Source organism: Gossypium raimondii, chromosome 3, assembly GCF_025698545.1.
Source record: "Gossypium raimondii isolate GPD5lz chromosome 3, ASM2569854v1, whole genome shotgun sequence".
Classification (NCBI taxonomy): Eukaryota; Viridiplantae; Streptophyta; class Magnoliopsida; order Malvales; family Malvaceae; genus Gossypium; species Gossypium raimondii.
Window position 1 is genome coordinate 40895592 of NC_068567.1, and position 11752 is coordinate 40907343.

The following is an 11752-nucleotide window of genomic DNA, read 5'->3' on the forward strand; positions in this document are numbered from 1 at the left end:
GTATAAACATAAGTTTAAAAATTCTAAGTTAAATGAATGTAATTAATCTAACACAATTATATCATCTTGATTAAACCTTATTTGAAATCTTGCATTAGAACCTTTTTATTTTTAAATTTTTTTACTTAGTTTTTAACCCTTAGTTTTTAATCATCCTTAAACCAAAATATTTCCCATCACCAAAGTGTTTTAACATTAGTCCCTATGGGTATGATAACTCGATATTTACTTGTCACTTTATTACTTGTTGCGATTGTGTACACTTGCACATTTTCGTCGTTCCAAGTTTTTGGCGCCGTTGCCGGGGACTGTTTTTTTAAGAAAAGCTATTATTTGTGAATCTATTTTTACTTTTTGGTTTATTTATTTTCCTATTTAAATCTTTACTTACTTAATGTTTCTGTGATTATTTCAGGTGTTTATGAGTATTGACCAGATTATCGACTTACTCCCGGTGGACCCTAAAATAGAACGAACCTTTCAATAGTGAAGAAGACAAGCGAACTAGAGAAGGAACGAAGAGATAAAATTTAAGAATATGAATCAAGGAAACAGAGCAAACCTTGCTTAGAATCCTATCCTTATTGCTGATGATAAGGATAGAGCTTTACGACAGTATGCCGTGCCAGGATTTAATGATATTAATCCGGGTATTAGGAGACCTGAAATCGAGGCACAACAATTCGAGCTGAAGCTAGTCATGTTCCAGATGCTTCAGACTGTGAGCCAATTCAGTGGAATGCCTACTGAAGATCTTCATCTTCATTTAAGACTATTTATGGAAGTGACCGATTCTTTCCAGTTAGCCGGAGTACTCGAAGATGCATTATAATTGAAGTTGTTCCCATATTCGCTAAGAGACAGAGCTCGTGCCTGGTTGAACTCATTGCCACCGAACTCCACTTTTACATCGCAAGAGTTAGCTGAGAGATTCCTCATGAAGTATTTCCTGTCGAGCAAGAATGCCAAGTTGAGGAATGAGATAACTACCTTCTAACAAATGGATGATGAGTCCTTGTATGAGGCATGGGAAAGGTACAAAGAGTTATACAAAAGTGCCTTCATCATGGAATCCCACATTGCATTCAACTTGAGACATTCTATAATGGTTTCAACGCTCACACGAGGATGGTAGTGGACGCCTCTGCTAATGGTGCTCTCCTTTCTAAGTCTTATAATGAGGCTTTCGAAATTATTGAGAGAATTGCCAGTAACAATTATCAATGGCCAACCAATCGAGCAGCGCCAGGAAGACGAGTCTCTGGAATACATGAAGTGGATGCTCTCACTTCACTTGCATCTCAGGTATCTTCAATATCCTTAATGCTTAAGAATCTTACCACTAATGGGTCAAATAGTTTTGTAGCCTAACCATCTAACCAATTTGAGAATATAGCTTGTGTGTATTGTGGAGAAGGACATTTGTTTGAAGAATGTCCATCGAACCCCGAAACCGTATATTACATGGGTAACCAAAACCATAACCAAGGGAGGCAATGACTGCAATCCAACTTTTATAACTCATCGTGGTGAAATCACCCAAATTTTTCCTGGAGTAACCAAGGGGCTGGAACCAGTAACACTTACGCCCAACCTAGACCAACTCAGCCGCCAAGTTTCCCCCAATAAGTTCAGAAACCAACCCAAGTGGAACCATCCAATAGCTTAGAGAATCTATTGAACGCATACATGGAGAAAAATGATGCCACTCTGAGGAATTTAGAGAATCAAATGGACCAGCTTGCTACTGAACTTAAGAACCGACTACAAGGTGCTCTACCTAGTGACACGAAGAAGACACGGAGAATCTGAGAAATATGGGGAGGAAACACTGTAAAGAGTTGACATTGAGGAGCGAAAAGACAGTAGAGCCCAACACTGTCGAACTTGAAAAGAAGCCAGCTGATGCTCAAGATTCAGAAGAAGTTCAACCAAGTGTCGAAATTCTAGTTCCACTAGAACCAGAATCTGTAAAACCCGACAAAGTAACCTCAACACCATCTAATTCTGATAAACTAACAATGTCATTAGATGTAGAACTGCTGCCAAAGATAGATCAACCAGAATCAGTCCCAGTAATGAAACCACCACCACCCTACCGTCAAAGACTTTAGAAACAGAAGTAGGAGATTCAATTCAAGAAGTTCCTTGATGTACTCAAGCAACTTCACATCAACATCCCATTGGTTGAAACAATTGAGCAAATGCAGAACTACGTCAAGTTCATGAAAGATATCTTGTCTAAGAAACAAAGACTTGGAGAATTTGAGATGGTAGCTCTGACGAAGGAATGCAGTGCATATCTTCAAGACAAACTACCCCCAAAATTGAAGGATCCTGGATGTTTTACCATACCGTGCAACATTGGAGCAACATATTGTGGTAAGGCATTATGTGACTTAGGTGCAAGTATCAACTTGATGCCTATGTCAATATTTAGGAATTTGGGGATAGGAGAAGTTAGACCAACTACAATTACGCTTCAACTAGCAGATTGATCCTTAGCACATCCAGAAGGAAAAATCGAGGACATATTGGTACGTATAGATAAGTTTATCTTTTCTGCTGACTTTGTAATTCTAGATTTTCAAGTAGACAAAGAAGTACCAATCATCCTAGGAAGGTCGTTCCTAGCAACTGGAAGGACCCTTATTGATGTGCAGAAGGGCGAGCTCACTATACGTGTTCAGGATGATCAGGTAACATTTAACGTCTTTAAGTCTATGCGATTTCCTGACATAATGGATGATTGCTCTGCAGTGTCCAATTTAAAGGATTTAATAGTGGAGAAGGGACTCAACTGTGTTGAGGACCCACTGGAAAGAATTTTGACATCAGATCCTCCAAATGATGAAGAGGAGGATGAATACTTAGCTTTGCTAGAAGCTAATCAAAGGGGATTTAATCCGCAATCCCATTTTGAATCTTTAGAGTTAGAAAAGAGGGAATATTATCAACCAAAAGCATCGATCGAGAAGTCACCTAAATTAGAACTCAATGTCTTACCTTCTCATTTAAAATACGTTTATTTAGGTAATGCTTCTACTCTGCCTGTGATTGTTTTAGCAGAATTGACCACTAAGCAAGAAGAGAAACTTATCTTAGTTCTGAAACAATTTAAAAAGGCCATCGGATGAACCATAGCTGATATTCATGGCATTAGTCCATCTGTATGCATGCACAAGATTATCCTAGAAGATGGAAAAAAATGGACGATCGATGGACAATGGAGACTGAACCCCATCATGAAGGACGTAGTGAAAAAAAGATCATCAAGTGGTTAGATGCGGGTATCATCTATCCCATCTCAGATAGTTCATGGGTAAGCTCGATCCAATGTGTACCAAAAAAAAGAGGTATCACTGTCATAGAGAATGAGAACAATGAGTTGATACCAACTAGAACAGTTACGGGATGGAGAATTTGCATCGATTATCAGAAGCTGAACAAGGCGACTAGGAAAGATCACTTTCCTTTACCGTTCTTGGACCATATGCTGGATAGACTCGTAAGACGAGATTACTACTATTTTCTCGATGGATACTCAGGGTATAATCAGATTATAGTAGCATCGAAAGATCAACACAAAATGACATTCACCTGCCCGTACAGTACGTTTGCATTTAGACGCATGCCATTTGGTTTATGTAATGCACCTGCTACATTTCAAAGATGTATGATGTCTATTTTTACTAACATGGTTGAGAAATATTTGGAAGTTTTTATGGACGATTTTTCAGTATTCGAAGATAATTACGATGATTGCTTAGCCAATCTAACTAAGTTTCTAAGGTGATGCGAAGAAACGAATCTTGTACTCAACTGGAAAAAGTACCATTTTATGGTACGTGAAGGAGTTGTTCTAGGGCATCAGATAACAAGACATGGGATCGAGGTAGACAAAGCAAAGGTAGACATTATTAAGAAACTCCCACCTCCAACATCTGTAAAGGGTTTTAAGAGCTTTTTGGGCTATGCCGGTTTTTATTGAAGATTTATTAAGGACTTCTCCAAAGTTGCTAAACCCTTATGCAAATTTTTGGAGAAGGACTCTATATTCAAGTTTGATGAGGAATGCTTAAAAGCCTTCAACGATTTAAAGAGTCGATTAGTCACGGCACCCATAATCATCACACCAGACAGGGATTTGCCATTCGAATTGATGTTGGCGCAAGTGACTTCGCAATTGGAGCTGTCTTGGGCCGGCGAAGGAAAAAAGTTTTTCATCACATCTACAATGCAAGTCGAACCCTAACAGGAGCTCAACTGAATTATACAGTAACAAAAAAAGAGTTACTTGCTATTGTGTTTACTTTCAACAAGTTTCAATCTTATCTGGTAGGTACCAAAGTGACTATCTATACGGGCCACTCGGCAATTATGTATTTACTTGCGAAGAAAAACGCTAAGCCGAGGCTGATCAGATAGGTACTTCTACTTTAAGAGTTCGATCTAGAAATTCAAGATAGAAAGGGGGTTGAAAATCAAGTAGCAGATTACTTGTTCAGATTAGAGCCACAAGAAGGGAATTCTCCTCTTATACCAATTCAGGAGACGTTTCCAGATGAACATATCCTGAAGGTAAATCATGTCCATAATACCCCTTGGTTTGCTGATATTGCTAACTATTTAGCTTGTCGTTTCATGCCAATTGATAAGATGTATCAACAAAGGAAAAAGTTTCTTCACGATGTGAAGTACTGTTTTTGGGAAGAGCCATATGTGTTTAAAAAGTGTGTAGATCAGATGATCAGGAGATGGATGGCAGAAGATGAAATACTGAAGATTTTATACCACTGTCACTCAGCTCCAAGTGGGGGACACTTCGGAGGTACACATACAACGGCCAAAGTATTGCAAGCCCAATTCTTTTGGCCAACACTATTCAAGGATGCATATGCTCACGTGAAGAGCTGTGATCGATGTCAAAGGGTTAGACATGTCACCAACAGAAATTAGATGCCTCGAACAAACATCATTGAGGTAGAGTTGTTCAATGTAAAGGGTATTGACTTTCTTGGTCCTCTTCTTTCGTCTTGTGGTCACAAGAACATACGAGTAGTAGTAGACTATGTGTCTAAGTAGGTCGAGGCTGAGGCATGTGATGAAGTTTCTGCAGAAGCATGTGTTCATAAGGTTTGGAACCCCAAGAGCTATCGTCTGTGTTGAAGGATCCCACTTTGTGAACAAGTGGTTAAAATGGTTATTAGACAAGCACAGAGTGAAACACAAGGTTGCAACAGCTTACCATCTGTAGATAAATGGGCACGCTTAATTGGCAAATAAGGAGATCAAAGGCATACTTGAGAAGGTAGTCTGCCCGAACCGACGAGATTGGTCCACTAGATTAGATGATGCATTATGGGCTTACAGAACAGCATACAAGACACTGTTAGGGATGTCACCCTATAGATTGGTCTTTGGGAAAGCCTGTCATCTACCATTGGAGTTAGAGCACAAAGCTTACTGGGCTCTTCAACAGATTAATTTTGATCCTAAGCTCGCGAAAGAGAAATGGATGTTCCAATTCAATGAGTTATAAGAGTTCCGAATGTTCTCATATGAAAATGCCAAATTACTTAAAGAAAGACTCAAGAAATGGCATGACAACCACATTCGAGTTCAAGAATTTGAAGCAGGTCAGCAAGTCTTGTTGTTCAATTCTAGATTGAAGTTCTTTCCAGGTAAGCTAAAATCACGTTGGTCCAGTCCATTTACGATTCACCAAGTCTATCCATACGGAGTTGTTGAACTCCAAGGTAAAGGAGGTAATTTCCGAGTTAATGCTCAGCGCCTGAAACATTATTGGGGAGATAAAATTGAACGGGATAAAATCTTGTTCATTTTATCGGATACTTAATTTTTCATTTTTCTTTTTGAATAAATGATTTAGGGTATATTTTCTGGTAAAGTATGTTTAAATAAATTTTGTCTAGGAGATTGGAACTTAAGAGAGACCATTTGTGACCCCTTCAATCTTTCCTGAGAATTTATTTTGACATAATTTTGCAAGAAATTATCGCCTAAATGGAAAAATAAATTTTTAGTTTCAAATAAAAGGGTCAATTTTGATCCAAGTTTTAATTTGCAACTCAATTTTAAATTTTCATTAAGTCTAGGGACTTAATTAAATTATTTTTAAAATGTAGTCGCTCTTTTAGTAAATAATAAAAAAATAGATACCTTTACGTGTGAATATTTTCAAAAAGTATCTAGAATAAATATCGTAATATTATTAATAATTTGATAAACTTTAATATATAATTATATTATTTATAATTTATATATTAATTTTTATCAACTTAGCTTAGAATTAGGATTAATTAGGAATTTTTATTTCGCACAATAAAATAAGAGGTGGGAATGAAAAGTAAATATGGACAAGTAGTAAAGTCTAAAGTGTGGCAATAGGTATATACATGTCTAGGATTGGATCTAGGAAGAGCTTGGTACTTAAGCTGTCAAATTGACTCACCTCCTCTTTTCTCGAAATCCTACTTGGTGTATAGTATCCATTCACTTTAAACAATGAAGACATTGCTCATTTTAAGTTGGGGGGACCAAAAATTGAAATTACTTCCACTCAGAATAAAATTTTTCTTTTAATTATGAATATGATATATTTTTGTTCAATAAATTTGAATTTTGTTAAGTATGCTAAATTTAAGTATGAATAAAGTTTGATTATTTTAATAAATTGTTATGTTAGCTTAATAATGACATGAAATGTATTTTTAATAAAGCATGCAAATCATACCATAAAATTTTAGTTCTTTAGGAAAGTTACGCATACATGAAAGTTTAAGTCTTTAGAATTGACTTAATAGTTTCTTCAGGCGAAATCCTAGGAAGCATGGAACGTTGAAAATGATTTAGGCAATTGTTGTTTGGACCGTTTGAGCCTTTCAAGCCAACCATGATGAAATTTTTATCCTTTGAAACCCAACTTTGAGACTTTATGACCTAATTTTATTTGAACCCTTACAAAGTTAGCCATCACTTTTCTTAATTATCTTAAAAATGTCCCAAACACTAGACTCAGTACTATTCAAAGTATTCTTTGAAAATAATTTTGGGGAGTTGCAAAGAAGTATGAAATGCTCTAAAAATTGTAGTACATGCAGTAAAATACTCGAAAAAAAGCATATGTACTTGAAGTAAATTGCACTAAAGAGCATGGGAAAAGGAAAGAAAAGTTGATGTATTGAAGGTAATTATTTCGAAAGGTCCGATACAAGCTAAGTCTAGGGTTTTTTTTAAACCTAAAATCATCTATATTTTACCTACCCCTAAGCCCAGCCATGTTACAACCTTGTTAAAGACCTATTGATTCAAAGTTCTAATGTTACCTACATTAGTGGAGAGAAATTGCTCTGTTCAACATATGAAGACATCAGTTAAGCTTAATGATTGCAGTTTAATTTTGAATAAGGGATGCAAATCAAATTGGTAGGGATTAACATGTCTTTATTAAGAAGAATTTAGTCTAGTTTTGCTATTGTAGTAATTGTAGAGATTAATTTGAATGATATATATACTTCAGTACCATAATTATCAAATTTCTTGTTTTTGAGTATAAGTATATTGATTTCATGATTTTGGGAAAAATGTTGGTATGAAGGATTTTTTCAAAAAGTGTTTCCGAGAAAATTCTTTTCAAATTTGTGCATTACTCGGGACGAGCAATTAATTAAGTTTAGGGGTGTGGAAACACGAAAATTTATGTGTTTTTACATGCCTTTTTTAACTTAAAATCATGCCATTTCGGTTAAATTGTTGTCGAAAAATAATTAAATTATGTTAAAAATATGAACATGATGAATTTTAATTAATTTTATAGTTAATTTTGATTAATTTTGACTATTTTCGACAAATTTGCACAAAGGGCGAAAATTGGCTCGGCAGACAATGCTCGAAGAATAAAACCGAGAAGCAATTTGAAGCATCGAGGTAAATTCATTTCTAGCCTAAGATGGTCCAAAATGTGTGTTAATTCATAATATAATTAATTTTAATTTATTCCCAATTTAATTTGGGCCAAATAAATTATTATTAATTAATTAAGGGAAAAAATGGTCTAGTTGAACCGCATTGGTTGAACCGAATATTGAACTGAACCAGCCAGCAATTGGGCTGCTTAGAACCGTCAATATGCTGACCCTAATCAGCATTTTAGCTGATTAAATAAGCTTGCAAAGAAGCCCTTGAAGAACTTTCAAACTTTCATTCAAACCCCTCCAAAAAATGTGGCTTTATGGATTTGCCCCAGGCTATTTTTAGCAAAGTTGAATCTCTCAACTTTGCCATGTGTGTGGCTACCCAAGGTGGGTCTCTTTGGCTGATGGAATTTGATATTTTTATCAGCCACAATCAACTATAAAATCCACCCGTTGCTGATCATTCAAATCACCCCCCACACTCTCATTCTGTCTTCTCCTCCCTCACTTTCTCTCAACTTTTCCTTCCCCTTTTCCCTTTTGTTCAAGTGCCGATTTCTTCTCTTGGGAAAAAGGTCTTCATCAGCCATTATTGAGCAGTATTTAAAGTGTTCATAAGCCACCTTGATAGCCGAGGACAATGGAGAATGGAGAACGGAGAAATCAGTCAAGCCACGGAGAAACACTGGATTTACTTCTTGTTCCCTATCTCTTTAAATTTATTTTTTGTTTTGACAAACATGTTTATGAATATTTATGCTATTGAAATGGTTATTTTAATCAATCTAGCTTGAATTTAATCCGTGTTGGGCTGATTATATTTTGCCTGCTTGAATTATTGTTGTGTTTGTGCTGTTATAGGCCTCGGTAAGATGCTTAATTAAGTAAAATCATGCCTAAGTTATTCTTGTAATATTAATTGTTAGATAAATGCCTAAGTTATTCTTGCAATATTAATTATTAGATACCTAATGAATTAATTATTAAATCATATTGAAATTGTAATTAATCGACACAATACTTAATCAGTGCATGTTTATTCTTCTAAGGTAGCTGAATTTAATTTAGCTTTGTATTTGGCAATAAATATGTCTTGCCTAACTAGTAAGATTATTGTGATTAAACTGTTTCAAGGTAGAAATACTTTGTTACCTCACTTGATCTTTTATATGCTTGTGAAGATTGATTAATAGCTTGGATTGACATTGGAAAATGTTCAAGAGATTGATTAATTTAATAAGAATGTATGAGCAGTAGTTAGCAAATTACTGAGTTGCCGTGAATTTGTTCATAACAGTATAAACATAATTTTAATAATTCTAAGTTAAAGGAATGTAATTAATCCATCACAATTATATCATCTTGATTAAACCTTATTTGAAGTCGTGCATTAGAATCTTTTTATTTTAAAATTTTTTTACTTAGTTTTTAACCCTTAGTTTTTAATCATCTTTAAACCAAAATATTTCCCATCACCAAAGTGTTTTAACATTAATTTCATAAATATTCCCTTTTACAGTCCCTATGGCTACGATAACTCGACATTTACTTGTCACTTTATTACTTGTTGTGATTGTGTACACTTGCACATTTTCGTCGTTCCAAGCGCGCTTTACTTCCTCGACGATCTTCACCTTATCAACCAATGAAACAAAGTCTCGCTCCCTCTATGGAGCTATCAGAACCCTTAGATTATCCTTGAGACCATCCTCGGAGTGAACACATCACTCGTACTCAGTCGCCACCATACCTCACGCATAGCGGCTCAATCTCAGAAATCCAGCCTCATACTCAGCCAGCGATCTATCTCTCTGAATCAGATTTAAGAACTCCCTCCTACAGGCATCCACATAACTGGCCCCCACATACTTCCCCTAGAAAACGGTCTTAAAGAACTCCCAGGTCAGTCGATCGGGCTGAGTGCCCTCCTTAACTGTGAGTCACCACTGATACGCCTCATCACGTAGCAACGATACAACACCTTTTAATTTCTGCTTAGGAGTGCAGTCTAGATCATCCATAATCCTCTCTGTGGCCTCTATCCAGTACTCAGCCACATTAGGGAAAACTCTAGAAATACCCCTAAAAAGTTCAGCTCCGTTAGACCGAAGTCGTACTGTAACCGACCCGCGGCCCCCAACTCCAGTATTGGGCCTAACTATCCTCTCTAGAATCCTTAACGTGGCTTGGGACAATATGTCGTCCCCAGCCGCACAATCATGAGACCCAGTCTCGGCCACAGGTGAAGCCTGTGTCTCATTTGTATCCAAATTAGGCAAGTTGCCAAAAAATGTGGACTCAGCTTGAGCACCTCTATGGCCTCCACCACGGCCTCTTGTACCCTATCCGCGAGTACCTCTTGTGCTCATTATCTATTCGTGTTAATTTGTATTTACAATTTTATGCATCAATTTATAGTTCCAGTGTTTATTAACAGATATTTTATTAAAACTGTATCAAAAGTGTAACATTTGTTTTCGTACAACGCAGTGTCTATCAGTTTTACTACAGTATCAATATACACTAACTTGAGTGTTTTGAGTACAGTCTATCTATAATAGTCTCAGTATAAACTACGTATAGCAATTTCAGGATATACTATCAAAAACAGTTTTAGAAAACTTACTGGATCGGCACCGGAGACTCGGTGTACTACAGTTTCAGTAAAAACATTTAGAATTCAGTTATCAAAAATCATGTCTTAAAAACCCATATCCACTGCTGAGTTTTGCAATTTGGTTCTGATGCCACTAAATGTAACACTCCAAACCCAGCCTAGACGTTGTGGCTGAATCTGGCGATTCCAAATGATAATGTGTTTGAAAACTGATGCTCCTGTTGAAAAACTGTAACTTTGCTTAAAACATTTTCCATTTAGATCTCGTTGTTACCTTTTATTAATCCTAAAAATATTATACATTGCGGAAGCTTTTTAAAACAGTTTGCGTTGTTCTGTGTATTTTTCTAAAACACATGTATTTCTTTTTGAAAACCCGAGTTTTCCGTACTCCATAAAGGCCATTATTACAGAAAATTCCTCAAAAAAACTTAAAATCGTAAATAAGTATCAAATAGAAAAAATGAGTTGTGTGGCCACTGCTGAGTCCTCCGCCGCACCGATCTACCTATGTCTAGGGATTACCTGTACAGATCAAACAGAAGGGGTGAGTTTACGTAAACTTAGTGTGTAATCCCCATGCAAACAAACAGACAATAATAGATAATCTCAGTTTGGGCCTAAACCCTTTTCAATACCAGTACCAGTATCAGTTAAGGCCTTAGCCCATTTCAGTAACAATAAGCATTAGGGCCTTAGCCCATCACAGTATAGTAACTGTAACAGTTATATAGTTATAAAATCCTACCCAACCAACCTCTACACTCTTTCTCCGTCCAACCCTACACTCTATGTGGGGATATAATCAACCCACCCATCCTTACACTCCAAACAAGCATCAATGTTGCACTAGACAAGAGTTGTAATGAAGTCGCTGAAAGTTAGGCTTGAAGCCTTTTAGTACACTTCCTCCAATCAATATCACTCCCACCCCAATGCAATGCAATATACATATATGGCATGCTAAAACATAATATCATGCATAAAGTCAGGGCATACAGTATCAAACCAGTGGGACATCATCATGCTTAATTACATGTATAATCGTATCAGTCATACAGTCATTTCAGTCAATTAGGGGTCTAGGTAAGCTTACCAACCCTACAGTAGGTCTACAGTCGACTCGGGCCACCCCTGCAACCTGAGCAGTCAAACAGTGAAAATGGGCCCACAACCCATGTTGCATGCCCATGTGGCC

The 11752-nt window shown here is 36.5% G+C and overlaps 1 non-coding gene across 1 annotated transcript; it reads right to left on the minus strand.

The window, feature by feature from the left end:
• Positions 1-967: 967 nt before the first annotated feature.
• LOC128040026 (small nucleolar RNA R71) lies at positions 968-1073 on the minus strand. Its single transcript, XR_008194686.1, has one exon. It is a non-coding gene; the product is annotated as a small nucleolar RNA R71 (small nucleolar RNA).
• Positions 1074-11752: the final 10679 nt, after the last annotated feature.